Source organism: Amblyomma mixtum, chromosome 7 (genome assembly GCF_055824585.1).
Source record: "Amblyomma mixtum isolate Tamu chromosome 7, ASM5582458v1, whole genome shotgun sequence".
NCBI lineage: Eukaryota > Metazoa > Arthropoda > Arachnida > Ixodida > Ixodidae > Amblyomma > Amblyomma mixtum.
This window is the reverse complement of record NC_143018.1, coordinates 112,905,069-112,932,442: the sequence shown is the minus strand read 5'-3', so window position 1 is coordinate 112,932,442 and position 27,374 is coordinate 112,905,069. Positions and strand designations below refer to the sequence as shown.

Genomic DNA, 27,374 nt, shown 5'->3' with positions numbered 1-27,374 from the left:
AATTTGAGAGAGAGGAAATTTATATTAAGTGTACGCAGGTGCAGGAGCATTTAACCTGCGCAACTGCAAGCCTGGCTTCTACCAGGTACACTGTAACACGAAACAGCTGAAAGTATGTGAAACAGAAGCAGACGAAGATGGCGGACCCGCCAGGAAGTGAGACTGTGACGCAATAAATGCTGGCCCTAATTTAGTGCGCTCAGAAATTATTTCGTTACGGTCACCTGTGCAGGGTTAACAGACGATATAGCTGCCCACTATCACTGCAGGAATTGTTGCAAACCATTGCTGCATCAGACTTATAAATGACATTACACGCACCTAGTTTCGGCAATCGAAATGGAAGCATTCGAAAAAATACAGTCATAATCGGAAGCTTAGCATGTACTAGCACATACGGTGCGAGATTTCTGTTCCCACAAAAGTCACACTGAAAAAAAAAAAAACTGAAGACACGAAATTCGTTGCTGGATAAAATCTCAGATCGGAGAGTTTGAGATTATTCCATAGAAGTATTTCTCCAAAAGCTATATATTGTGACGCCCATGAAAATATGGTACAGACAAAAAAGCAAACAGCTGACACAAATCCATGAGTAAATGCGCCCTCGAAGTTAACTCACTAGCTTCCATTCTAGACCACTGCGCAGAGGTGGGGGTTGCCAGTGAAATAACTCTGGCACCACTCAGTAGTCCGTCCCGCGGTTGATGATCTCCTTGCAGGTTGCACGTAGCAGTATGGTATGCTCGAACGGGGCCGTGTTGCAGCCCTTGGTGTCGCACGGGGGTGGGTACGGATCCGCAATGCTCGTGTCGCAGAGATCCTTGAGCGCCATGAGGTACTTGGACTGGCCAAGCCTATTGAACCAGCGGCGGCAGAAGGCCAGGGTGCCAAAGTTCTGGTTGATGACAGTCAGCAACGCCTTGGAACGCGGCAGCCTGAGAGGGACACGACCAGCATCGAAAGTCTTCATGTAGTGCGACACCTCCATGTCATCATGGACATAACCCTTGCTTGTGCTGCCAAAGGTCTCAATGGCATACACCTCACCTTCCTCCGTTCTTACAGCTTCCCCTCCCTTCACAATAGGCACCGTCTTGCCAGCGTGGATACGGTATGGTCCAATCGAGTGGCCATTGAGGTTACGAATGGCCTTCACTTGGTACGTCTTGTCATCAAGCTCTACCTCATAGGACTCCATGACTTCTTGGATGGCCTCGCCCATGTCAAATAGCCTGACATCAATTCCAGCTGTCTTTACTCCCGTGTTGGTGGCATACCGAACTGCTCCCAGCAGCTTGTCGTACTTGTTGTTGAAGGTTAGCGTGAAGGCACAGTCAATAATTTGGCCATTGAGGTGTGTGCCAAAGTCAATCTTGCACACATCGTGGCAGCCAAGCACCGTTGGGTCAGCCGCGTTCGGCGTATAGTGCGCGGCACAGTGGTTGAGGGAGCAGCCGGTTGGGAAAGCCAACCCCGCACTCAGTCCGTTCTCCTTGATCAGCTTGCGAGCCGTGGACTCCAGCAACTCAGATTTCAATCAATAAACATCCCAGGCTTGGTAATTTTTTGCATGTACGTACTGTCTTGTTTGACGGTGTGCCTCAGCTGCTTGCCTAATCTCTCTGTACTGCTCCAGTGACATGCCTTCCAAGGCCTTTTTCTCTGGGTCAGTGAAACGATTCCCTCCGGTACGGCTATCGTTAGGAATGGGATGTTCCACTTGCTCACCCACCGGAAAGTTACCATCAGGAAACAGATCACAGGTGGGAATTGATGGTGGGTCTGTCTGCTGCTGATGATGATGATGATGATGTCCTCGGGCTGAATGGCACATACCCACGGCGGGGGATTGGCCAGGGTGCATAGCGGATACAAACGCACTCATGTACAGGGAATGGAGTAGAATTAAATCTAAAAATTTGGAACGCAGAGCTAGAATTTGTACAATACAAAAAATACGGAGAAAGAAAAGTTGTGAGTTCACATTCTAGCAGAGGAATCTACCAGATGAAATTATATAATCGTGAATAGAATCGAACACTGGTTTCAGGGCATATCCCTTGGCGCTTGCCCCGAAGGATAAGAGAATCGGTATAGATAGAGGAAGCCCAAGCCGAGCGAGAGGGATCTCCAAGCAAATTCTACGGAGAGCAGCGAGCCGCCGGCAGGAGAGGAAAAAAATGTTCTATAGACTCAATTTCACCACAAGACTCACAAAGGTTGGATATCGAAAGCCCCGATCGGCATAAATAAAGATTTAGCCGCGGTATCCTGCAGCGCAAAAGGGTCATGGACACCTCACATTGCTTCGAACTACACATCCGCACACTCCAAGGAAATGCCAGGTGTTGAAAATCCGCTGCAGCGAGGAGAGGCTCATGGCTCAAGGTGTGGAAACGCTGGAATCGCTGAAAGCGTGCTAGAGTCAAGTAAACAGTATTTGGGACGAAAGGAACAATAGGACCATCAAGGGCAGACTTTGCTAAAAAATCAGCCCTCTCATTAGAAACAATGCCACAGTGCCCAGGGACCCAGTGAAAGCGAACTTCTGAAACATGTGGAGGAATAAAAAATTGAAGGGAACGGCTCATAGGAGTATCACTCGAGGTTTCGAGCGCTGCCAAAACAGAAAGGTTGTCTGAGAGTATAATAACCCGAGTGATACTGCAGGGAATCCTTATTAAGGCCAACTCAATGGCCAGAAACTCAGCTACAAAAATAGGGGTATAGTCAGGGGCCCGAAATGAGTAGCTCCAATCAAGAGCCCTTGAGTAAATACCAATAGCGGCCTTTTCATTTTGCTGGGAGGCATCTGTATAGACGGCAATATGGTTAGGAAAATTGTCTAGGTACTCCTCTATGAGCCCATTTAACATATTGGCGGGCAGGTTCTTAGCATTCCTTGGGAGGGTGTTGTCAAAGAAGACGGCCGTGCCAGCCCGCCTGTGGTTGACTAGTACCAAAGATCTCATTGATACAGAAATATTTGACAGCAGGGAGTTAGAGAACACCACCTGAGGGAGCTTATACCGAGGCCAGGAAGTACCAAAGAAGAGAGTTGGGTTCGTTGTAAATATAGGGTTAACTTTGGACCTTTAGGTTTCTTCTTTTTCTTCTTTGGTTGTTCGCCATCAACTTTCTCGTCACTCTTGTCGCCTGTGCCATCAATGTGCTGGTTCTCAAGGGCGTTTGTCACAGCTGACACTTGAGCTGAACCGAGCTCTTCTCCATCGGCCTCTTGAGGAGCTTTCTTTTTCTTTTTCTTTTTGGCGGCGTCCTGTGGTCCGACGTCGCCTTCGGCGTCGTCGCCCTCGTCACCATCCCCTGCAATCTCCTCTTTTTCGTCCACATGTTTGCTTCCATGATCTTGTACCATAGCCGCCATTCTTGATTGCGGAATTACGGATTATTACGAAATTATAGCATTACCGCAAAGGCAACTCGTCATCTAACACCGCGATAATTCGTTCAGTACCGATTTGAAGCTTAAGTGCCACTAGCCCATATACCGCAAGAACCACAACGAATGCTGTTCACTTACCAATCATAAGCACAACAGTTAGCAGATACAGGATCAGTCTAAACTGTCATGATCGCACTGCTGCACTGGCAGGTGATTGAGCAGTCTTGGACTGCTGTATTGATTTATTTTACGCCCCTGAGCATTTACGCACTTTTGCCGCTCTTAGACACGCAATAATTATACTTGGTTTGGTTTGGTTTATTGGGGTTTAACGTCCCGAAGCAACTCAGGCTATGAGAGACGCCATAGTTAAGGGCTCCGGTAATTTCGACCACCCAGGGTTCATTAACGTGCACTGCCATCGCACAGCACACGGGCCTTTAGAATTTCGCCTCCATCGAAATTTCGGCCGCCGCAGCCGGGATCGAACCCGCGTCTTTCGGGTCAGCAGCCGAGCACCATAACCACTGAGCCACCGCGGCGGCAGTGCCAGCCATAAGATCTATTCATCCAAAAGCATGAGCACAGAGAGGGTCATTGCTTCCAATGGCCAATGCGATGTTTGCGATGTATTTCGTACGTAACCTTAGTCTACAGGAGCCAAAAACGGGGCAGTGACTCCAACCGACGGCGTTTATAAAGCGACAGCATAACAACCGCTGAAGCAGCCGCACACAACGGTTATTCCTCACAAGTCTTTACAGTCAATTGAAGCCCAAGCATATCGGGAGCGCAAGGTGTCTCCTTTTTCCGCGCCAGTTCACACACTGTAATAACGCACGGGAGATTACACGTTAGCGTTAACGATAGAGAGGCGGCAAAGGAGTGCTGTAGAAACTTTTTTTTTTGGTGTTACAAGGCGCGTCCAACCAGTCTGTTGGCGCCGAAGTTTGCGATCCGTCTTTCTGGGCGAAAACAACGTTAGTCAAAGGAGTAAAACTTTGATTTGAGCGAGTTGATTGAAGCATGACATGGTTTACTCAAAAAGCGTACTGGCGCTGACTGACGAAGACAACGCACACAAGATAACACTCACCAGACGCCGCACACAAGACGCCATACACGAGACGCCCGTCCAGTCTTGGCGGCCGTCTTGTCTTGTGTGTGTTGCCTCTGGCTATTAGCGCCAGTACGCTTTTTTTTTTTTGTAAACCATATCATTCCGAGGAGTTCGTGTCGATGCGATGTGACAGGGTCGGGAGCACTGCAAAAACGTTGTGTTTGCGCACGAAGTTTGCAGACTACACGTGCCAGCGCATCGCACCTGTAAGGCTCCAGCTGCAGAGCTGTATGCTAAAAAAATCATGTTACGCCCCTTACAAGGTCATCATGTGTGATTTCTTGTATTCGGTTTCATTCTTCTCATATTTATTTGTGTTGTCTGGGACGCCGTGCGAGCCAAGGGCGAGGTTTGTCTTTTCTGCGCTTTCCCGGGCGCCTTCAGCTGGACATTTGCGCGCTCACTGCTAGTTTAGTTCCTGCAATGACATTGGAGGGCGCCGTTCCGACCTAACAGTGTTTTCTTGATCATTAGGAGCACTGGGCTCCAGACGGCGCCAGACGCGCACCTCGCGGGGCTGACCGGGACAGCCAGCAACGATTCTACGCGGATGCCGGCAGACCAGCCTGCGATGCGCTCGTCCCAACATGTTGCAGTCGTTTTCAGCGAAGAAAGTGAGGTACCGCTAATGCGGCCGAGAGGCATTTCTTGTAGGACGTAGTGGAGGACGTGTCATCGGCGCGATCTCAAGGGTAGATCATCTGAAGAGCTGGCTACAAAGCTTGGATCGGATTTCACGGGTGAGCAAGAGTTACTTGTCCAGGTGTCTTGAAAAGTGAGGTTAACAAAGGAGTAGTGTGGCGGTCTTTCTTTGAAATGCTTTCGTGAGCACGTTTCGCGTAGTCATTTCAATTTCTACCGCACTCGTTTCGGACGTCAGATAGCGTAAATTGTAGGCGAGTTTTCAATCATGTGTATGCGTTGTCCGAGCTCCAACCGACGGCGTTTGTAAAGAGACAGCATTACTACCGCTGAAGCAGCCGCACACAACGGTTATTCCTCCCAAGTCTTTACAGTCAATTGAAGCGCAAGCATCTCGGGAGCGCAAGGTGTCTCCTTTTCCCTCGGCAGTTCACACGCTGTAATAACGCACGGGAGATTAAACGTTAGCGTTAACGGCAGAGAGGCGGCAGAGGAGCACTGTAGAATTTTTTTTTGGTGTTACAAGGCCTGTCTAACCAGTCTGTCGGCGCAGAAGTTTGCGATCCGTCTTCCTGGGCGAAAACGACGCTAGTCCAAGGAGTAAAACTTTGATTTTAGCGTGCTGATTGTAGCATGACGGTTTACGCAAAAAACGTACTGGCGCTAAGTGACGAAGACAACGCACACACGAGAACACACACCAGACGCCGCACACAAGACGCCAGTCCAGTCTTGGCGGCAGTCCTGTCTTGTGTGTTGCCTCCGACTTTTAGCGCCAGTACGCTTTTTTTTGTAAACCATGTCATTCCGAGGAGTTCGTGTCGATGCGATGTGACAGGGTCGGGAGCACTGCGAAAACGTTGCGTTTGCGCACGAAGTTTGCAGACTTCTTCCGCAGTGTGGCTCGTCATTATTACGCCTGGTTTTGCGTTTTTTTTTCCTTAACGGACCTCGGAGCCACTTATGGTAAATTCTACTCGTCTCCGCAGCAATAATTTCTTAGAAGTGTGGATGGGGGCCTGGACGCTTCGGTTTCTCAGCCTCGTCTGCGCTGTATTCCCTGGAACCTTTGGGACACACCCTTTGAGACTGTGGCAGCTTTGCCATAATGATTGTTTCTTGGACGGAAACTGTGCGACGGCTGCGAGCTCTGCGTGGAGAGGCAGTTATCGTCGGAGCAACGGAAGGACAGGGACGTGCTCTCGCATGCTCGGCTTAGGGCGACAGACAGTCCGAAACCTAAATGACAGTTCACAATCGCCAGTCGCGAAGGGTGTGAGACCGGCTGTTGCTTACGACTAGTAAGGCCGACCCGGACGTCGCTTTCTCGAATTGGCCTCCTTCGAAACGAGAGTTGTCGATATCGACTGTTAGTGCTAACGACAAGCCGAATGAGGAACACGCTTCTGTTAACTTCCGTTGAATGGTTAACTTCCGTTGAATGGTTAACTTCCGTTGAATGGTTAACTTCCGTTGAATGGTTAACTTCCGTTGAATGGTTAACTTCCGTTGAATGGTTAACTTCCGTTGAATGGTTAACTTCCGTTGAATGGTTAACTTCCGCCGAACGGTTAACTTCCGCCGAACGGTTAACTTCCGCCGAACGGTTAACTTCCGCTTAATGGTTAACTTCCGTTGAATGGTTAACTTCCGTTGGATGGTTAACTTCCGTTGGATGGTTAACTTCCGCTGAGTGGTTAACTTCCGCTGAGTGGCTAACTTCCGCTGAGTGGTTAACTTCCGCTGAGTGGTTAACTTCCGCTGAATGGTTAACTTCCGCTGAATGGTTAACTTCCGCTGAATGGTTAACTTCCGCTGAATGGTTAGCGCCTTGCGACTCGCACTCGCAAAGATAGAAAAAATAGAGAGAGAGAGATAGACTTCAATGAATAAAGGATGGGTCTGCCTGGTTATGAGCCTAGCATGATACTCCAGAAAATTGAGCAGCGTGCGGCTCTCCTACTACTGTCGCTTTTCGACGGAAACATTTACACAACCTCTGCGCTTCGCAACTGTGAATAGCCATTAATAAGGGCGGCCCAGCTGAGTTCTTCTTATATAATGCTGCCATCCTTTAAGTGCATTGCGCTTTTCTTTCTGTGATGAAGCTATGTAATATTTTCAGCTTCTCAGTTTAATCCGGCCCGATCGACATATTCATTTGGCGAAGAGGGGCTACGGGACCTATCAAGAAAAAGAAACAGCAACCACTGGTTTACAACCATGAAGAAGGATAGTGGTATAAAATTCTATTCCCTCCCTCAAAACACTTTGTGCGTCAAGCAGTCGCCCAGCGTAGCTCTCTGGCTCCCGTGAAGCTGCGTTTTAAGGACAGATTAGAGACCCCGAATGTCTGGATGCATTTTTTTTTCTTTCAAAGGGTGCAAGGAATATTGCTGCGCATAGGTCACGACGTGGAACTTGTCTGCGCCACATGAGTAACTTGGAAATTTGTTGTTTCCATTTAGGTTTAAACCGAACGATGACAGTGACATCACAGACGAGTTTAGATGTTTTGGTCACGTGAGGCGCAGAAGACCAGGGGTAAAACTGCTGCTTTGTCAATTTAATTGAACCCAGCACTAACGCCAGCCTAGTTCAAGAGCCGGAACGACAGAAAGCTACAAAGAGCTGTGAAGCAGCAAGTTCTGTACTCGTGTGAGAAAACGTTGGCTGAACACGTCCACCACGACACAGCCGCAGTTCGGCTGTTGAGAGTGAAATCTTAATACGACGAAAAAAATTTACTTTAGGATATTGACTGGCCGCAGACAAATTTTATGTAGAAACCCGTGTTTACTGGCGCCTTTTGCACCGCTGGAAAGGAAACAACCAAAATTTGCTGTCCCAGGATAGTTTCCTTCCCTAGCTGACCGAACTGCGCAGCACCAGGAGATAGCCACTGAGAAACCATTCAAATCAAACAGCAAAGGGGCAAGAATGTTCAAGAGTGGCGTGCACATGTTCAATAAGAATGAAAACGACATGCGCCAAGGTTAACTTCTCGCTCTAACACGGTATAGAGGAACCTTAGCGCATTGCACTGCCACAGGCAGAAAGTATCGCTAGATTGCGGATCATATAGCAAAATGGATTGAACTGTGAAATAACACTCGAATATCGCCGCTATATCAGCGCATCTGAAAAACTATGCGGCATGAAGGGAGCACAGCAGTGACAGAAAATATTTCATGCGCACGCGCAATCAAATGCACACAACCGAAACCAAATGTAAAAAGGTAATTTGCTGTGCGATTAAAGCCATGTCAGAGAGCACATTCGATCTTTGTGATCGCCGTTTCGGTTCACCGCAACTGCCTTATCTGATACTTGAAGCGCATTAGTTAAGCGGAATATACAAAGCGCACAACTCTTAGGGTGAACACAGGAGCGTCTGGCCGCGCTCTGCGGAGTGACGGTACGTTCGAAGCGGCCACACATGGAAGCAACGTCGTCAAGGTGCTTCGCGACGTCTGCCAATTCGTCTTGATGCACGCTCAAGACCGATGCACTGGCGGAAAGGGCGCGGCCACACAGTCGCGTATTCACACTAAGGATGGAGCGCCCTGCAAAGCTTCCAGCAGCATGCAAAACACCTATAGCCGGTGGCAGCTGTGACGCAGTAACCAGGCATTATCATCATTTCCTTTACGAATAAAGCTCAACCACCATGACTCTATGCTTGAAAAAAAAAAAAAAAGCCTATTGGTCCTCACAGAATGAAGCGCAGAAACACGAAACAAGTCAGTGAAGGTCTAAACTAGGACAAATAACGGCGGTAGAATGGTCACACTGCGTCGCAAAGTTTCAAAAATGCCAGCACGACTGCCTTTCGTGCCAACAGCCGATCACAGACAGTACATTCAAGCTTCTGTGCAACGTTCTTTACCAGAAGCAACCTATGACCTACGCAGTTCATCCTGCCACTGTATATAACCTACAAGTCAGCTAGGATTAACCTATGAAATCGCTTCCCCGCAGTAGCAGTCTTCAAAGACGCATGCACAAAGCCGGCTGTCAGCCATGTCGACCATGCGGACAGCGTGGAATTTCTCTGACTACATATACTCGGTTTCCTGAACGGGACAAGTGAGAGTCGGAGGGGCCTAAGAAAAAAAAAACAGCATTCCTCCAAAGCGTCGCAAACAAAAGGACGTGTCATCTACCCGTAACCCACTATGTTCTTCCTCGCTATTGCTGCTCGCAGAGGCAGAAATTCACATGCGCGAACGTAAGCAGCGCAAAATTAAATCACTTACTCGTCTATTGTGGACATGTCTGGCCGAGGTGTAGGCCGGAGGAGCGCCGCAGTCCAGCCAGGAGTTCAGAGGAGACTGTATTCCTTCTTTGAGATATTGGAGCGAGGGAAACAGTGTCACCTTCTTCGGGGCTACGAAATCTTTTTCGAAAAAATCCTTCGGCGACGTCGTACGTTTCTTTCAAGCGCGGCTTCGTTGGCTAAGGAAGTGGTAAAGAATCAGCGGTCACAGCGCGTGAGATGTCCCGCATGGACTTTGGCGCCGGGTCGGCGCGAACACTGCTGGTCAAACTGCTGACCGCGCCACACCTTACACCAGCCATGACACGTGCACACAGGCATTAAGCTAGATTGCATGCGCGCGCTGATGACTACGTTGGGGGATAAGGCTGGTGGTATTCGCGCATGCGCAGCACGTGAGCTAGGGTGCGCACGCCCACGCTAGCGAAGTGCGAAATGTCCTATGATGTTTAACAGCGTTGAAGTGATAACAAAATGCAAAGGACAGGTAAGATAGGTTACTGCAGAACGGTACAACTTTACAACCTAACATGACTGACATTAAAGTGATGACGATAGAAAACTTTCAGTTCCCTTTCTTCATTCAATAGTGTTTCGTTTACATTGGCAAGCGGTGAGGTGCATTTGTGATTTATGAGTAGCGTATAATAGATAATTTTACCCCTGCGCGATCGCTTATAGCTACCGTCTGGCGCATACCGCCAGCCGCCATCTGCGCATGCGCGCATCTTAACGCGCTAAATCGGGATGTAGCGATCGGTCTGGTTTATTGGGGTTTAACGTGACAAAGCGCCTCATGCGATGAGGGACGCCGTAGTGATGGGCTCCGGAAATTTCGACCACCTGGGGTTCTTTAACGTGCACTGACATCGCACAGTACACGGGCCTTAGAATTTTGCCTCCAACGAAATTCGGCCGCCGCGGGCGGAATTGAAAAATTCAGTGGGGCACTTTGTTGACTCAAAGTGCGGTGAGGCGGGAGCCTTAAGCGCTGTGTTGCTGCTTGTGTCACTGATATGTGGTTACGGTGTAAAGCTTCGCCTCCAAGAGTGGAACGCGACAGCGTCATGCAACGCTGCCAGCGGGTCCACAGAACGCCATCGCCCGTTCGGCTGTGCGCCTTGCTCGTCGGTAAATTGGTTTTTGAGTGAACCGGGGTGCCAGTGCCATGGCCCTACGTGGCCTGGACACATGCGCGTAATGTGAGGGCTGTGCTGCGGCCCTGAAACTTTGCACGGTCCAAACTCGCTTGCATAATAAAGTTTTCCATCCATCCATCCATGAGGAAAGGAAATGTACCTGTCTCGCATGTCTCGATGGACAGCTGAACCTCGCCGTAAGAGAAGGGAAAAAGATGGGAGTGAGCGAAGACACCGTATTCACTAGACGCGCCTTTGTTCATTCCAAACCATCGAGCTGGCATGGCGGAGTGGTTGCGTGGTCGTTTCGCACTGCGGAGACTCTGGTTCGATTCCCCAACTCGACCATTTTCTTAATCGGTTTTATTTATTTATCTGCTCTGACTAGAAACGGTAATTAGGCTAGTTACTTAATTAACTAATTAACTAAACTCAGTCATACTTACTTGGAACATCAGTATACCATCCCTTTAATTGGTTGCATGGTTACTAGCCGAAGTACAATTGGCCCCGATTGAAATTCCCGCACTGTGACGTCACGACCGTTTCGACCAATTGAAAAGCGAGACATTTATGTCGACAACTATTGCTTACAACGATGAGGCATTAAAGGCTTCCGCCTTAATACGCGCCTTTCGGGCCAGCAGCCGAGCGCCGTAGCCACTGAGCCACCACCGCGGGGTCTTCTTGAGAACTATTATTTTCGAAAAAAGCGCGTGGCAAAAATAGTTGTGACAATATTTGGGAAGTAAGCTGAAACTGCTTATCATAGATGACCTTTTTATAGTGAAAAATTGTAGTCAAGTTGTTTCTGTGCAGTCTGGCCACAGTGATAACCTACGCGCATTCTAGATGGGCATCGAAGAGCTCTATTATTTACAGCCTCATGATATATTACTCAAGAGTGTTGAAGAACGCACTGACCTGTCTGGAAGCGCGGCTATTCAAATCTCAGCAGGAATTCCAGCCAGTAGCTTTTTAGAACTTTTATCATATATCCTTAGCTCTACCTGTCTTGCGCATGATAAACCCTACCTTCAAAAGGAGGGAATATGTATTAAATACAATGTGCAAATATGTAGGGAATATTGGCCCCCATGGTACAGCCTCCCTTCAGTATGTGAATTCACGCTGACACATTTACACAAAAAGCAAATGCCACATGAGCGCATACTACAGGTATTCTTTGCACTGCAAGGAAAATATGACACCTACAGTGTATTTGATACTGATGGCTGAAAAAAAGAAGCTCGTGTTGGAAGTGCAGTAGTTCAAGGCAAAACAGAAAAAAAATGATACGTCTACCACAGCTCCTATCGGGTTTTAGTGCCGAGTGTTATGCTGGCTTCGTAGCTGCAGATCAGTAGTAAAAGATAACATCAAAAACAGCATCATCTACTCTGATTCCCTGAGTATGCTCAAAGCACTGCATTCTCAAAACTGCTGCTGAACCCATAATAGGAAATATCAGACGTAACATAGTTGCAACACAAAAACATAACATTAAACTCTGCTGGGTGCCTAGCCACCTCGGAATTTTGGATAATGAAAAAGCAGATTCATGCACTGCACTGGTACGTCAAATAAAACACGTGAGCATAACGCACAGGGTTGAAGTTAAGGTACAGTAAATTCAGAAATAAATGGCAGTCTGTATAGAAAAAGAAGATAAACAAGAAACTGACCCTCCGCTCCACAGATCGCGGCAAAAAGCTCCATCCGGTCTTGGCACATAGTGCAGCTACGACGTCCGCCCAGCTTGCGCCTTTCCGAAAAGGGATTTCGCTAAACCATCTCTTCTAGGAGGGAAATATCGACCATTATTCCAGATTTTGCGCGCATTGCGACACGTGCGGCCATTTTGTAACGCTAAATGAGCACTTTCGATTTGGATGGTCTCCGATTGTACCGACCCGCCATTCGTGTTTCGAGTCGCGGTTATCGCGGTCGCCGATCGCGGTAACGGATGTTCTAGGCACTATAGTAGCGACATCCAGGTTCAGGGGGCCAAGATCCGCGCACGCGTAGCTGGCGGCCCGCGGTAGCTAGGCGCTCGACAGTAAGCGTTATGCTAAACTTTAGCATAGCGCGACGGCTACCGCTTACCGCGAGGTGCTATTCCGCATGCGCAGGTCGACCGGATTACACCAGATGGCGCCAGGTTCCCGTGAAAGGGCATTAAACGACAGGTTAAAAACGCGGAAGTTAAAAATTGGATGAATTCAATGGAAAAGAAACATAGTGTAGAACTATATCGATACTTGAAAAGGCAGATCAGGAAAGAATTTTTTAATGATAACTCAAGAGGCAGTACCCAACTCTTTCAAGCTGAGGTCAGGGTGTCTTCGAACGCGCAGCTACAAAAATAAATTTAACGAAGATGACACATGTGCAGTGTGTGGTAGATCTGTCGAAACAATTGAACACCTCATAATGAAATGTGATGGTATCCATCCGGATGTCGATGCAGGCACAGTCACTCTTCCTGAGGCCCTAGGCTTTAAAGATAACAATGGTCATGTAAATAGATCTGCAGTGGAAGTTAGCAAAAAGCGATTGGAGGATTGGTGGCTGAAAATCCGAGATGTGGCTTAAGGTTAGAATTGTAGGAAACCGTAGGTAATGATGATGGCGAATCTTAATGAGAATTGCCAACACAGTAAACAAAAAAATAATAAAGAAAAAAAAGCTGAGCATGGTGGCAATTGCCACCACCCCGTTTCAAAGGGGGCGCTCCTGTCCGTCCGTCCGTCCGTCCGTCGGCGCTGCGCAGTGGCGTGCACGATACACAGTAAGCGGTAGCGGCTACGTGAAAGTAAACAATCCTAAACTAGAGATTGTCTATTATGCGTAACACAAAAATCAGAAAGTCACCTTACCAGCTGCCAATGGCTACGAGGTGTCACAAAAAAAGAAAGGGGATTGAATGTTTTCTACCATCATCACTACAAGTGCAGTCATGTTAGGTTGTGAAGTTGTACCGTTCTACGGTAACGCCCCAAAATACCGACTATCTGACCTGTCCTTTGCATTTTGTTATCACTTTAACGCAGTTAAACATCCTAGGACACTTCGTACTTCGCTAGCGTGGGCGTGGGCACCCTGCTCACGTGCTGTGCATGCGCGAATACCAGCGTTATTTCCCCCAACATAATCATCAACGTATGCATGCAGTCTAGCTTAGTGAGTGTTCGCACGCGTCGCTGCTGGTGTGCGGTGTGGCGGGATCAACAGTTTGACGAGCAGTATTCGCGCCGACCCGGCGCCAAAGTTCATGCGGGACATTGCGCGCGCTGTGGCCACTGATTGTTTACCACGTCTGTAGCCAACGAACCCAGGCTTGAAAGAAACATTCGTTGTTTCTGAAGGATTCTTTTGAAAGCGGTTTCGTGGCCCCGAAGAAGGTGACACTGTTTCCCTCGCTCCGCTATCTCGGAGAAGTAATACAGTCTCCTACTGCACTCCGGGCTGGACTGCGGCGCTCCGCCGGCCTACACCTCGGCCAGACATGTCCACAATAGACGAGTAAGTGATTTAATTTTGCGCTGCTTACGTTTGCGCATGTGAATTTCTGCACCTGCGAGCAGCAATAGTGAGAAAGAACATAGTGGGCTACGGATAGATGACACGTCCTATTGGTTGCGAGGCTTTCGAGGAATGCTGTATTTTTTTTTTCTTAGGCCCCTCCGGCTCTCACTTGTCCCGTTCAGGAAACCGAGTATATGTAGTCAGAGAAATTCCACGCTGTCCGCATGGTCGACATGGCTGACAGCCGGCTTTGTGCATGCGCCTTTGAAGAGTGCTACGGCGGGGAAGCGATTTCATAGGCTAATCCTAGCTGACTAGCAGGATATACAGTGGCAGGATGAACTGCGTAGGTCATAGGTTGCTTCTGGTAAAGAACGTTGCACAGAAGCTTGAATGTACTGTCTGTGATCGGCTGTTGGCACGAAAGGCAGTCGTGCTGGCATGTTTGAAACTTTGCGACGCACTGTGACCATTCCACCGCCGTTATTTGTCCTAGTTGAGACCTTCACTGACTTGTTTCGTGTTTCTGCGCTTCATTCTGTGAGGACCAATAGGGTTTTTTTTCAAGCTTAGAGTCATGGTGGTTAAGCTTTATTCGTAAAGGAAATGATGATAATGCCTGGTTACTGCGTCACAGCTGCCACCGGCTATAGGTGTTTTGCTTGTTGCTGGAAACTTTGCAGGGCGCTCCATTCTTAGAGTGAATACGCGAGTGTGTGGCCGCGCTCTTTGCGCCAGTGCATCGGTCTTGAGCTCGCATCAAGACGAATTGGCAGACGTCGCGAAGCACCTTGACGACGTTGCTTCCATGTGTGGCCGCTTCGAACGTACCGTCACTCCGCAGAGCGCGGCCAGACACTCGTGTGTTCACCCTAAAGCGGTAACCGCATGAGGCGATATTCATTCGCGATGCGTCGCGCGATGACGACGCCGTCGCCCATCGCTGTCGCTGGCGCAAAACGCATGAAGCGACGGGACTCAGCGTCGGAGCGGCGCGTTTTCAGTGTTGCTCGATTGCTGCCACTTCAGCCTTCAGTCATTTTGCGTTAATCAACGCGTCGAACAACGTTTCTAAGGCTCCATACAAGATAAAACACAATAAAAACATTGACAAAATATATGTAGGAAATAATTTTATTTTTCTCTAATACGCAAAGTCGCGTGACACAGAAAAGTGCGCCCATTTTTTCCTTTCTCTATGAACGCGCGCTTTTTCCGTCTGCTGCCGGCCTTCCCCCCTAGCGTTGTTGTGCGCCATGGAATGCCGACGGAAACTCGCATTGTTCAGAACCTGCCATGGTGAGGAGTAAGTCTGCTGCTGCTCCGGTGGAAAAAAAAAACGACTTTCGCGCGCAAAGCGGCTCGAAAGTTGCGTAGCCTCAAGGCCTACCATCATTGGCTAGTCCGCTAGTCTCGCATGACACTTCCGAGCGGTGGGCGAAATTTTCTACAAACCCAGAAACTGGGCGACGCGATGAGCGACAGGGGTTCGGCGGCCCTCAGCTCATCGCGCGATGCCATCGCGCGGCGTGTTGCCGCGAATTATCGCCTCATGCGGTTAGGGCTTAAGAGTTGTGCGCTTTGTATATTCCGCTTAACTGATTCACTACAAGCATCAGATAAGGCAGTTGCGGTGAACCAAAACGGCGATCGCAAAGATAGAATGTGGTCTCTGACATTGCTTTAATCGCACAACAAATTACCTTTTTGCATTTGGTTTCGGTTTTGTGCATTTGATTGCGCGTGCGCATGAAATATTTTCTGTCACTGCTGTGCTCCCTTCATGCCGCATAGTTTTTCACAGGCGCTGATATAGCGGCGATATTCGAGCGTTATTTCACAGTTCAGTCCATTTTGCTATATGATCCGCAATCTAGCGATACTTTCTGCCTGTGGCAGTGCAATGCGCTAAGGTTCCTCTATACCGTGTTAGAGCGAGAAGTTAACCTTGGCGCATGTCGTTTTCATTCTTATTGAACATGTGCACGCCACTCTTGAACATTCTTGCCCCTTTGCTGTTTGATTTGAATGGTTTCTCAGTGGCTATCTCCTGGTGCTGCGCACTTCGGTCAGCTAGGGAAGGAAACTATCCTGGGACAGCAAATTTTGGTTGTGTTTCCTTTCCAGCGGTGCAAAAGGCGCCAGTAAACACGGGTTTCCACATAAAAATTGTGTGGGGCCAGTCACTATCCTAAAGTAAATTTTCTTCGTCGTATTAAGATTTCACTCTCAACAGCCGAACTGTGGCTCTGTCGTGGCGGACGAGTTCAGACAACGTTTTCCAACATGAGTACAGAACTTGCTAATTCATAGCTCTTTGCAGCTTTCTGTCGTTCCGGCTCTTGAACGAGGCTGGCGTTAGTGCTGGGTTCAATTAAATTGACAAAGCAGCAGTTTTACCCCTGGTCTTCTGCGCCTCACGTGACCAAAACATCTAAACTCGTCTGTGATGTCACTGCCATCGTTCGCTTGAAACCTAAATGAAAACAACAAATTTCCAAGTTACTCATGTGGCGCAGACAAGTTCCAAGTCGTGACCTATGCACAGCAATATTCCTTGCACCCTTTGAAAGAAAAAAAATGCATCCAGATATTCTGGGTCTCTAATCTGTCCTTAACACGCAGCTTCACGGGAGCCAGTGAGCTACGCTGGGCGACTGCTTGACGCACATCGCAACTATTTTGAGGGAGGGAGTAGAATTTTATATCCCTATCCTTCTTCACGGTTGTAAACCAGTGTTTGTTGTTTCTTTTTCTTGATAGGTCCCGTAGCCCCACTTCGCCAAATGAATATGTCGATCGGGCCAGATTAAACTGAGAAGCTGAAAAAATTACACAGCTTGATCACAGAAAGAAAAGCGCAATGCTCTTGAAGGATGATAGCATTATATAAGAGAACCACTCAGCTGGGTGGCCCTTATTAAGGCCTATTCACAGTTGCGAAGCGCAGAGGTTGTGCAAATGTTTTCGTCGAAAAGCGACAGCAGTAGAATTAGCTCACGCTGCTCGATTTTCTTGAGTGCCATGCTAGGCTCATAACCAGGATGACCTCTCCTTTATTCATTGAAGTCTCCCTCTCTCTCTCTCTCTAGATTTTCTAGCTTTGCGAGTGCGATTCGCAAGGCGTTATCTCATTCAGCGGAAGTTAACCATTCAACGGAAGTTAACCATTCAACGGAAGTTAACCATTCAACGGAAGTTAACCATTCAACGGAAGTTAACCATTCAACGGAAGTTAACCATTCAGCGGAAGTTAACCATTCAGCGGAAGTTAACCATTCAGCGGAAGTTAACCACTCAGCGGAAGTTAGCCACTCAGCGGAAGTTAACCACTCAGCGGAAGTTAACCATCCAACGGAAGTTAACCATCCAACGGAAGTTAACCGTTCAACGGAAGTTAACCGTTCAGCGGAAGTTAACCATTCAACGGAAGTTAACCATTCAACGGAAGTTAACCATTCAACGGAAGTTAACCATTCAACGGAAGTTAACCATTCAACGGAAGTTAACCATTCAACGGAAGTTAACCATTCAACGGAAGTTAACCATTCAACGGAAGTTAACAGAAGCTTCTTCCTCATTCGGGTTGTCGTTGGCACTAACAGTCGATATCGACAACTCTCGTTTCGAAGGAGGCCAATTCGAGAAAGCGACGTCCGGGTCGGCCTTAGTAGTCGTAACTAACAGGAGGTCTCACACCCTTCGCGTCTGGCAATTGTGAACGGGAATTTAGGTTTCGGACTGTCCGTCGCCCTAAGCCGAGCATGCGAGAGCACGTCCCTGTCCATCCGTTGCTCCGACGATAACTGCCTCTCTACCGAGAGCTCGCAGCCGTCGCACAGTTTCCGTCCAAGAAACAATCATTATGGCAAAGCTGCCACATTCTCAAAGGGTGTGTCCCAAAGGTTCCAGGGAAAACAGCGCAGACGGGGCTGAGACGCCGAAGCGTTCAGGCCCCGATACACACTGCTAACAAATTATTGCTGCGGAGACGAGTAGAATTTACCAGAAGTGGCTCCGAGGTCCGTTAAGGAAAAAAAAGCAAAACCAGGCGTCTAAATGGCGAGCCACACTGCGGAAGAAGTCTGGAAACTTCGTGCGCACACACGACATTTTCGCAGTGCTCTTCACCTTGTCACATCGCATCGACAGGAACTCCTCGGAATGACATGGTTTACAAAAAAGAAAGCGTACTATCGCTAAAAGTCGGAGGCAACACACACAAGACAGGACTGCCGCCAAGACTGGACTGGCGTCTTGTGTGTGGCGTCTTGTGTGTGGCGTCTTGTGTGCGGCGTCTGGTGTGTGTTCTCTTGTGTGCGTAGTCTTCGTCAGTTAGCGCCAGTACACTTTTCGCATAAACTATGTCATTCTACAATCAACTCGCTCAAATCGAAGTTTCACTCCTTGGACTAACGTCGTTTTCGCCTAGAACGACGGATCGGAAACTTCTGCGCCAACAGGCTGGTTGGACGCACCTTGTAACACACACAAAAAAAAAAATTCTACAGCGCTCCTTTGCCGCCTCTCTGGCGTTAACGCTAACGTGTAATCTCCCGTGCGTTATTACAGAGTGCGAACTGCCGCGGAAAAAGGAGACACCGTGCGCTCCCGAGATGCTTGCGCTTCAATTGACTGTAAAGACTTGGGAGGAATAACCGTTGTGTGCGGCTGCTTCAGCGGTAGTAATGCTGTCGCTTTACAAACGCCGTCGGTTGGAGCTCGGACAACGCATACACATCACAGAAAACGCGCCTACAAGTTACTCCATCTGACGTCCGAAGCGAGTGCGGTAGAAATTGAAATGACTACGCGAAACGTGCCCGCAAAACATTTCAAAGAAAGAACGCCACACTACTCCTTTGTTAGCATTACTTTTCAAGACACCTGGACAAGTAACTCTTGCTCACCCGTGAAATCCAATCCAAGCTTTGTAGCCAGCTCTTCAGATGATCTACCCTTGAGATGACACGTCCTCCACTACGTCCTACAAGAAATGCCTCTCGACGGCAATAGCGGTCGCTCACTTTCTTCGCTGAAAACGACTGCGGAATTTTTGCACGAGCGCATCGCAGGCTGGTCTGCCGGCATCCGCGCAGAATCGTTGCTGGCTGTCCCGGTCGACCCCGCGAGGCGCGCGGTTGGCGCCGTCTGGAGCCCAGTGCTCCTAATGATCAAGAAAACACTGTTAAATCGGAACGGCGCCCTCCAATGTCATTGCAAGAAACTAGCAGTGAGCGTGCAAATGTCCCGCTGAAGGCGCCCGGGAAAGCGCAGAAAAGACAAAAACCTCGCCCTTCGCTCGCACGGCGCCCCGGACAACACAACTAAATATGAGAAGAATGAAACTGAATACAAGCAATCGCACATCATGACCTTGCAAGGGGCGTAACATGATTTTTTTAGCATACAGCTCTGCACCTGGAGCCTTACAGGTACGATGCGCTGGCACGTGTAGTGGTTGAAACAGTCACTGCCCCGTGTTTGGCACCTGTCGACTAAGGTTACGTACGAAATACATCGCAAACTTCGCATTGGCCACCGGAAGCAATGACCCTCTCTGTGCTTGGTTTAGTTTGGTTTATGGGGTTTAACGTCCCAAAGCGACTAAGGCTATGAGGGACGCCGTAGTGGAGGGCTCCGGAAATTTCGACCACCTGGGGTTCTTTAACGTGCACTGACATCGCACAGTACACGGGCCTCTAGTGTTTCTCCTCTAAAGAAATTCTAGCAGCCGCGGCCGGGATCGAACCCGCGTTTTGGGTCAGCAGCAGAGCACCATAACCGCTGAGCCACTGTGCTCATGCTTTTGGATGAATAGATCTTATGGCTAGCACATTGCTCTTTGGAGGGGACTTGGCCCTCGCACCCTAAGACATCCACTCTGGCCTTGTGACCTTCCAGTATATTCCGTCACTAATGATACTTAGAATGCAGAAAATGAAAAAAGGGACGAATATTTAAAATTTTACAACAGCGAATCGAATATCCCCCTTTTCAATTCGTTGTTGGAATCTAAAATTGCATGGTTTAAAATTATTTCGAACGAGTCGAATGTATTCGGAGTGTTTGAATACTTTTCTAATAATTCGCAGATAGTTGAGATAAGGGGCGCTGTAATTTTCTTCGACAACTGTTTCAAAAACAGGCCCTCTACTACGCCGCACTGCATGCCGCACATCGGCGCGCGCATGTAAGGGAATGTAATGTGAAGGCAAGATAGCCGTTGGTCCTTAAGAGGTGGATTTCAAGAGAAGGCAACCGTACCAGGGGGCGGCAGAAAGTTACGTGCGCGGATGAGATTAAGAAATTTGCTGGGATACGGTTGCCGCAGCTGGCAAATGAGTGTTAATTTTAGAGACATGGGAAAGGCCTTTGCCCTGCAGTGGGCGCAGTCAGGTTGATGATGATGATGATGATGATATCTAACTTTCATAGATTACGAGAGTACAATTCACCTGGTTGAAATTTCATCAGTGATACAGGCATTACGGAATCAAGCTGTCGAGAGCTGATGTAAAAGTGCTGGAAGATAGGTACAAATGCTGCACCGACTCCATAGTCATCCATGAAGACTGCCATAAAATCCCAGTAAGGAATGGTTTCAGGAAGAGAGACGCAATCTCTCGAATGCTGCCTGTTTAAAGGTGGTATTTAGGGGCCTGGAAAGGCAAAAGGGGAGGGTGGTGAAGAGTTAATGGGGAATACCTTAGTAATCTGATTCGTGAATGATCAACACCACAAATTAAATAAATTAATTAAAAAAATCCCCTGTGCCCCTTGGTTTCTGTGGCTGTTGGCTTCTGTCATATTTATAACGAGCCCCTCATTCCCCTTCCCTTGTTTGTTTAATTGCTTAGCGAGGGCCTCGGTTCTGGCAGCCTTGACGCCATAGGAAGCATAAGAGGGTTCTCACGCAGCTGCCACCCTCTTCGTTCGATGACGTTCTACGTCACACCTGCGGTAACTCAGGACGTTCCACGCCCGCCGCTTATGAACGTGGGTGACGCTGATGAACACTCTCAAGGTTAGGTTACTTGTAAACATAAATACCCCCGAAAGCAGAAGATTTGACAGCCGTCGCCATAGCTCAGAGGTAGAGCACCGGACGCGTAATTCGGAGGTCGTGGGTTCGGATCCCACCGGCGGCATGTGGTTGTTTTTTCTTCTGCTTTTCTAATCAATTAGCATTAAGCGATAACATATTCAGTAATATTCTAAATTGATCAACACCACAAATTAAATAAATTAAAAAAAATCCCCTGTGCCCCTTGGTTTCTGTGGCTGTTGGCTTCTGTCACAATGCCTTCCTAAGTCACTCAATTACGGGTGAACTGCAAAGCATGATCATTGACTTCGAGGTGGAACGCAAAATGGTGGGTCTAAAAATTTATATGCCCAAAAGTAATGTTCAACATTCTGGAACAGGCAGAGTAGTTTACGGCTGATGGCGAAGCGCTGGAACCGGTAAGGATTAAGTCTACTTACGGAATGTAGAGCCCCGCCGCGCTGGCTCAGTGGTTATGGCGCTTGGCTGCTGACCCAAATGACGCGGGTTCAATCCCGGCTGCGGCGGCCGAAATTTCGATGGAGGCGAAATTCTAAAGGTCCGTGTGCTGTGCGATGGCAGTGCACGGTAAAGAACCCCAGGTGGTCGAAATTACCGGAGCCCTTCATTATGGCGTCTCTCATAGCCTGAGTCGATATGGCACGTTAAAGGGAGACTGAAGCACTTTTTCTGAAAATCGGGCTGGCAGCGGCATCTTATAGTTTTTCATGCTGTATGCTGGAGTATCGCATCCAAATAAGGCAAAAACAAGCGCGAATTGCCTTTTTTAGCCGAAATATGCGGCCTGTGCCGCGGGGCACGCCGCGCGGCGCGCCGCCGCCCGTGATTGGTCAAGAGAGGTCGTGACGTCACTTTGAGGACTGGAGAAGCTGCCGATGCGGATCCGGCGCTGCGTTGAGTGCAGATCGCAGCTTTCCGTGTCGTTGTGAAACCGAATACGGCGACTACTTTTTTTTACTGTCCTCCGAAGAAAAGGATACTACAGTTTGCTCATTCCACGTATCGCCTGAAACCAAAAAAAGACACAAGCGAGAAATTCTACGCCTAGCACAAGCATACGCCAGCGTCAAAGACGCGATGCAGACCATGCGTAAAAGGTGCCAGCACAACCTCGGCTCGTATGCTCGGAAAGGAAGGGGTGCGAACAATACTCAAGTCAATTACCACCACCGGACGCCTCCTGGCTCGCCCGGAAGAGCGTCATCCTAAAGAAAAGGCCCAAAGCACTGTGTACAAAAAATCCTGTTTTCAGTACCCGGCGTTGCAGGTTGGGGCAAGAAAGTATTTCAAGGAAACGATGTAGGAGCACGAAGTTTGTGTCAAAATTAGCGAAACGCAGTGGCCAAACACTGCGAGGCATGTGACCGCAAGATAGTGACGCAATCATGGTGCGCTGCAAACCAAGCCAAATACGCGCACAAGGCTGCTGCTTCACTCCTGGCGCGTTCAGCAGATGCCAGAAAATATTAATCGGTGCCTCGGAAACGTTCGCCCTTCCTAGATTTGCAGTTTAGGTTCAGTGAAGTAGTTGCCAACTATATGTGTTTAAAAGCCAAGCTAGCTGTAACTCGCCCGCTGCCACAACTTGGTGAAGAAACTGAGTAAGGTTGCGGTGTTTTTTTGCAAACACTCGGTTGGAATTCATTTCTCTCATAAATTTGCATCCGAAATCAACGTCGAACGCTTTCATTTTAATTGCTTAGCTAGGATTAAACGAGATGCCGCATATGAAGAGCTTCGATGCTTGCTTGCTTTGCTTTATTGTGCTTTGCTCTGCTTGCTTGCTTGCTTGCTTGCTTGGACACGTCGAACCGAGTATAAAATCACTAACCGAGCCTTGCTGAGCACGTCTCATGTGGTCTGGCCGCACCTAAGCTGAGGAGAGCGACACATGCTTAAGCCTCTATAAGGTTTCTTCAGGGGCTAAGTGAGTATGTTTCTACTTTTAAAAGAGGAGCTTCTTCGGAATGGTGACACGCCTCTCATGCGCGAGAAAATCGAAAGAACTCTGTCATGGTTCAGCCGCGCCTTTTCGACAGAAAGCTCCAGAGGTCACATTAGGGACAAGCTCTGCATGTAGCCGCTCTTACGAAAGTGCTTCGAGCAGAGTAGGCATGCTCTGGTCAGCTTGAATTCTTCGTCACAGCACCGAGTGCTTGCACTGCGAGCTTTTGATCTTGCTAAAAACAGTGGAAGACGACACAGTCTCGGCCGTATTTGTTCATGGACACGAACCCAGAGTAGTACCTCGTGTTGAATCTGATTCTCAAGGTCGGCTGACACGCATTGTACGTCACAACGCACGCAGCACGAGAAACAACGCGCGCTGAAAGCTCGCTCGGGTGCGCCGAAGTATCCCCGGCTCCTCAACGTGACGTCACGTTGGCCGACATGGACGAGGTTTCCCTCTCCGCTGTTCTCCTCTCCTACGCTCGCGCGGGGCGCGGGAGATTTGAACATCGCGTTTTTAATTGGTGATTGCGCCACTGCTTTAGCCAAAATCGAGAAAATAATTTCACAGACGTGATAAGCAATGACACTACTTCAAAACCCTAAAAAATTAGCTGATTCGAAAACCGCCTCAGTATCCCTTTAAGCCCCAAAACCAAACCAAACCGATTTCGTTTTTAGCAGCACTAGTGGTATTCGATCTGGTTCTGAAGATGTACGATTCGCGCACACTTAAATAGACTTTCAGTATATTTTCGTGAGAAATATATATCATGCATATGACCAAGTATAATTTTTGCATGTCTAAGAGCGGTCAAAATGCGTAAATGCACAGCGGTCCAAGACTGCTCAATCACATGCCAGTGGAGCAGTGCGATCATGACAGTTTAGACTGAACCTGTATCTGCTAACTGTTGTGCTTATGACTGGTAGGTGAATAGCATTCGTTGTGGTTCCTGGGGTATTCATTTGAATGAATGTTAGCAGTGAAGAATATATTAGCCATGCGCCATTGGGAAACATTTCTGACAGGATCTGCACTTCGGAGTGAACGCCAATGCGTAACGGGTGCAAGGAAAGTCTTTCACTCTGTTAATATACTACATGGGTTAGTGGCACTTAAGCTTCAAATCGGTACTGAACAAATTATCGCGGTGTTGGCATACGAGTTGCCTTTGCGGTAATGCTATAATTCCGTAATAATTCGCAATGAAGAATGGCGGCTGTGGTACAGGAAGCAAACATGTGGACGAAAAAGAGGAGATTGTAGAGGATGGCGACGAGGTGGACGACGCCGAAGACGACGTCGTACCGCCGGACGCCGCCAAAAAGAAAAAGAAGAAAAAGAAAGCTCCTCAAGAGACCGATGGAGAAGAGCTCGGTTCAGCTCAAGTGTCAGCTGGGACAAACGCTCTTGAGAACCAGCACATTGATGGCACAGGCGACAAGAGTGATGAGAAAGTTGGTGGCGAAGAAGCAAAGAAGAAAGAGAAGAAACCTAAAGGTCCAAAGCAGCAGACAGACCCAGCATCAATTCCCACCTGTGATCTGTTTCCTGATGGTAACTTTCCGGTGGGTGAGCAAGTGGAACATCCCATTTCTAACGATAGCCGTACCGGAGGGAATCGTTTCACTGACCCAGAGAAAAAGGCCTTGGAAGACATGTTACTGGAGCAGTACAGAGAGATTAGGCAAGCAGCTGAGACACACCGTCAAACAGGACAGTGCGTACATGCAAAAGGTTACCAAGCCTGGGATGTCAATGATTGAAATCTGTGAGTTGCTGGAGTCCACGGCTCGCAAGCTGATCCAGGAGAACGGACTGAGTGCTGGGTTGGCTTTCCCAACCGGCTGCTCCCTCAACCACTGTGCCGCGCACTACACGCCAAACGTGGGTGACCCAACGATGCTTGGCTACGACGATGTGTGCAAGATTGACTTTGGCACACAGATCAATGGCCAAATTATTGACTGTGCTTTCACGCTAACCTTCAACAACAAGTACGACAAGCTTCTGGAAGCAGTTCGGAATGCCACCAACACGGCAGTAAAGACAGCTGGAATTGATGTCAGGCTATTGGACATGGGCGAGGCCATCCAAGAAGTCATGAAGTCCTATGAGGTAGAGCTTGATGACAAGACGTACCAAGTGAAGGCCATTCGTAACCTCAATGGCCACTCGATTGGACCATACCGTATCCACGCTGGCAAGACGGTGCCTATTGGGAAGGGAGGGGAAGCTGTAAGAATGGAGGAAGGTGAGGTGCATGCCATTGAGACGTTTGGCAGCACAGGCAAGGGTTATGTCCATGATGACATGGAGGTGTCGCACTACATGAAGAATTTCGATGCTGGTTGTGTCCCTCTCAGGCTACCGCGTTCCAGGGCGTTGCTGACTGTCATCAACCAGAACTTTGGCACCCTGGCCTTCTGCCGCCGCTGGCTCGACAGGCTTGGCCAGTCCAAGTACCTCAGGGCGCTCAAGGATCTCTGCGAGACGAGCATTGTGGATCCGTACCAACCCCTGTGCGACACCAAAGGCTGCAACACGGCCCATTTCGAGCATACCATACTGCTACGTACAACCTGTAAGGAGATCATCAACCGCGGGACGGACTACTGAGTGGTGGCACACCCCACCTCTGCGCAGTGGTCTAGAATGGAAGCTAGTGAGTTAACTTCGAGGGCTCATTTCCTCATGGATTTGTGTCAGCTGTTTTGGAGAAATACTTCTTTGGAGAAATCTCAAACTCTCCGATCTGAGATTTTATCCAGCACCGAATTTCGAGTCTTCAGTTTTTTTTTCAGGGTGACTTTTGTGGGAACAGAAATCTCGCACCGTATGTGCTAGTGCATGCTAAGCTTCCGATTGTAACTGTATTTTTTCGAATGCTTCCATTTCGATTGCCCCGCAAGGGCACCTTGTGTAACGAGGTGTTAACGCTTGGCGCCACCACGGACCCTTAGCCCCCATACCGAAGCTGTCATCCGTACCGTGGCGATAGGTTGAAAGGTGGAGGGAAGAAACCTTGAACGGTGGCGGTCGAGGAAGTGGTCAATCCTCGGCCGATGGGCTCCTCGTCTGTCTGCCAGGCGGGGAGTCCCGGGACCTTCCTCTGTGTATAAGGGTGAATCAGAGGCGACAAAGCATTGGGAACCCTTAGCCAGTACATGCCGTATGGAAAAATTTGGAAAAAAATCTGATCGGCCCCCGAAAAGGGGTCGCACCGATGCGAAAAAATTGATGCCACAGAAACCAGAAACGTTTCCAAAGTTTTTCATGGTTCACTCAAATACAGATGAACCTGTAGCAAACTTGTCTGCATTTGTGATCGCCAACACCCTAAAAAGGTGTGTAGGCAAAGACTAGAAAACAAAAAATTAGCGAACCGGAGATCTCCTTGTAGAAATTAACACAAAAGAACAGAGCACCAAACTGATGTCGTTACAGAATCTTGGAGAAACAAGTGTACAGGTAACCCCGCACCGCACCCTGAACCACTCAAAGGGCGTCATATCTGAATATGAACTCCTACAGAGTACCGATGCGGAAATGGAAGAAGGACTATCTGAACAAGGAGTAATAGCAGCCCTACGAATAACCATCCGGAGAAATAATGTTGAAATCAAGACAAAACACATTGTCTTAACTTTCAAAACCACAACTCTGCCTGACTCCATCCACGCCGCATACCTCCATTGTAAAGTCCGCCCATACATACCGAACCCGAGACGATGTTTCAAGTGCCAGCGCTTTGGACACAGCATGTTGGCTTGTCGCGGTAAACCAACTTGTGTCACATGCGCAGAAGACGCACATACAGAGGAAAGATGCGAACGCACACCAAAATGCATCAACTGCAATGGCGCACATGGCGCGTACTCCAGGTCGTGCCCAGTCTGGAAAACAGAAAAACAAATCATAACTTTGAAGACCACAGAAAACCTGTCCTACCTTGAAGCAAAAAAACGCGTCTCTTTCCAACAGAAAGGGACATACTCTGAAGCGGTGACGCGGGGACCGTCGCCGCCTTCAGTTTCTGTCGGCACACAGGTCGATCCGAAGGACCTGGGGTCGACAACCAAGTCCCCACCACAGAAGTCGGTGACAGAGTCCACAGGGCTGAAAATTTCGCGAGAAGACCACGCGATCCTCTCTGGAGGCCCTCAGGCCCCACTTTCAGCAGCGGCATCCTCGGCGACAGACACCCAGAACAGCTCTGCTGAACTGGACCTGTCGC

General features: G+C 48.6%; 2 pseudogenes; one reads left to right on the top strand and one right to left on the bottom strand.

Annotated features, from left to right (window-relative positions):
• Positions 1-685: 685 nt before the first annotated feature.
• LOC149337240 (methionine aminopeptidase 2-like) lies at positions 686-3,388 on the bottom strand (annotated as a pseudogene).
• Positions 3,389-24,342: 20,954 nt separating this feature from the next.
• Positions 24,343-25,756, top strand: LOC149337239 (methionine aminopeptidase 2 pseudogene; annotated as a pseudogene).
• Positions 25,757-27,374: the final 1,618 nt, after the last annotated feature.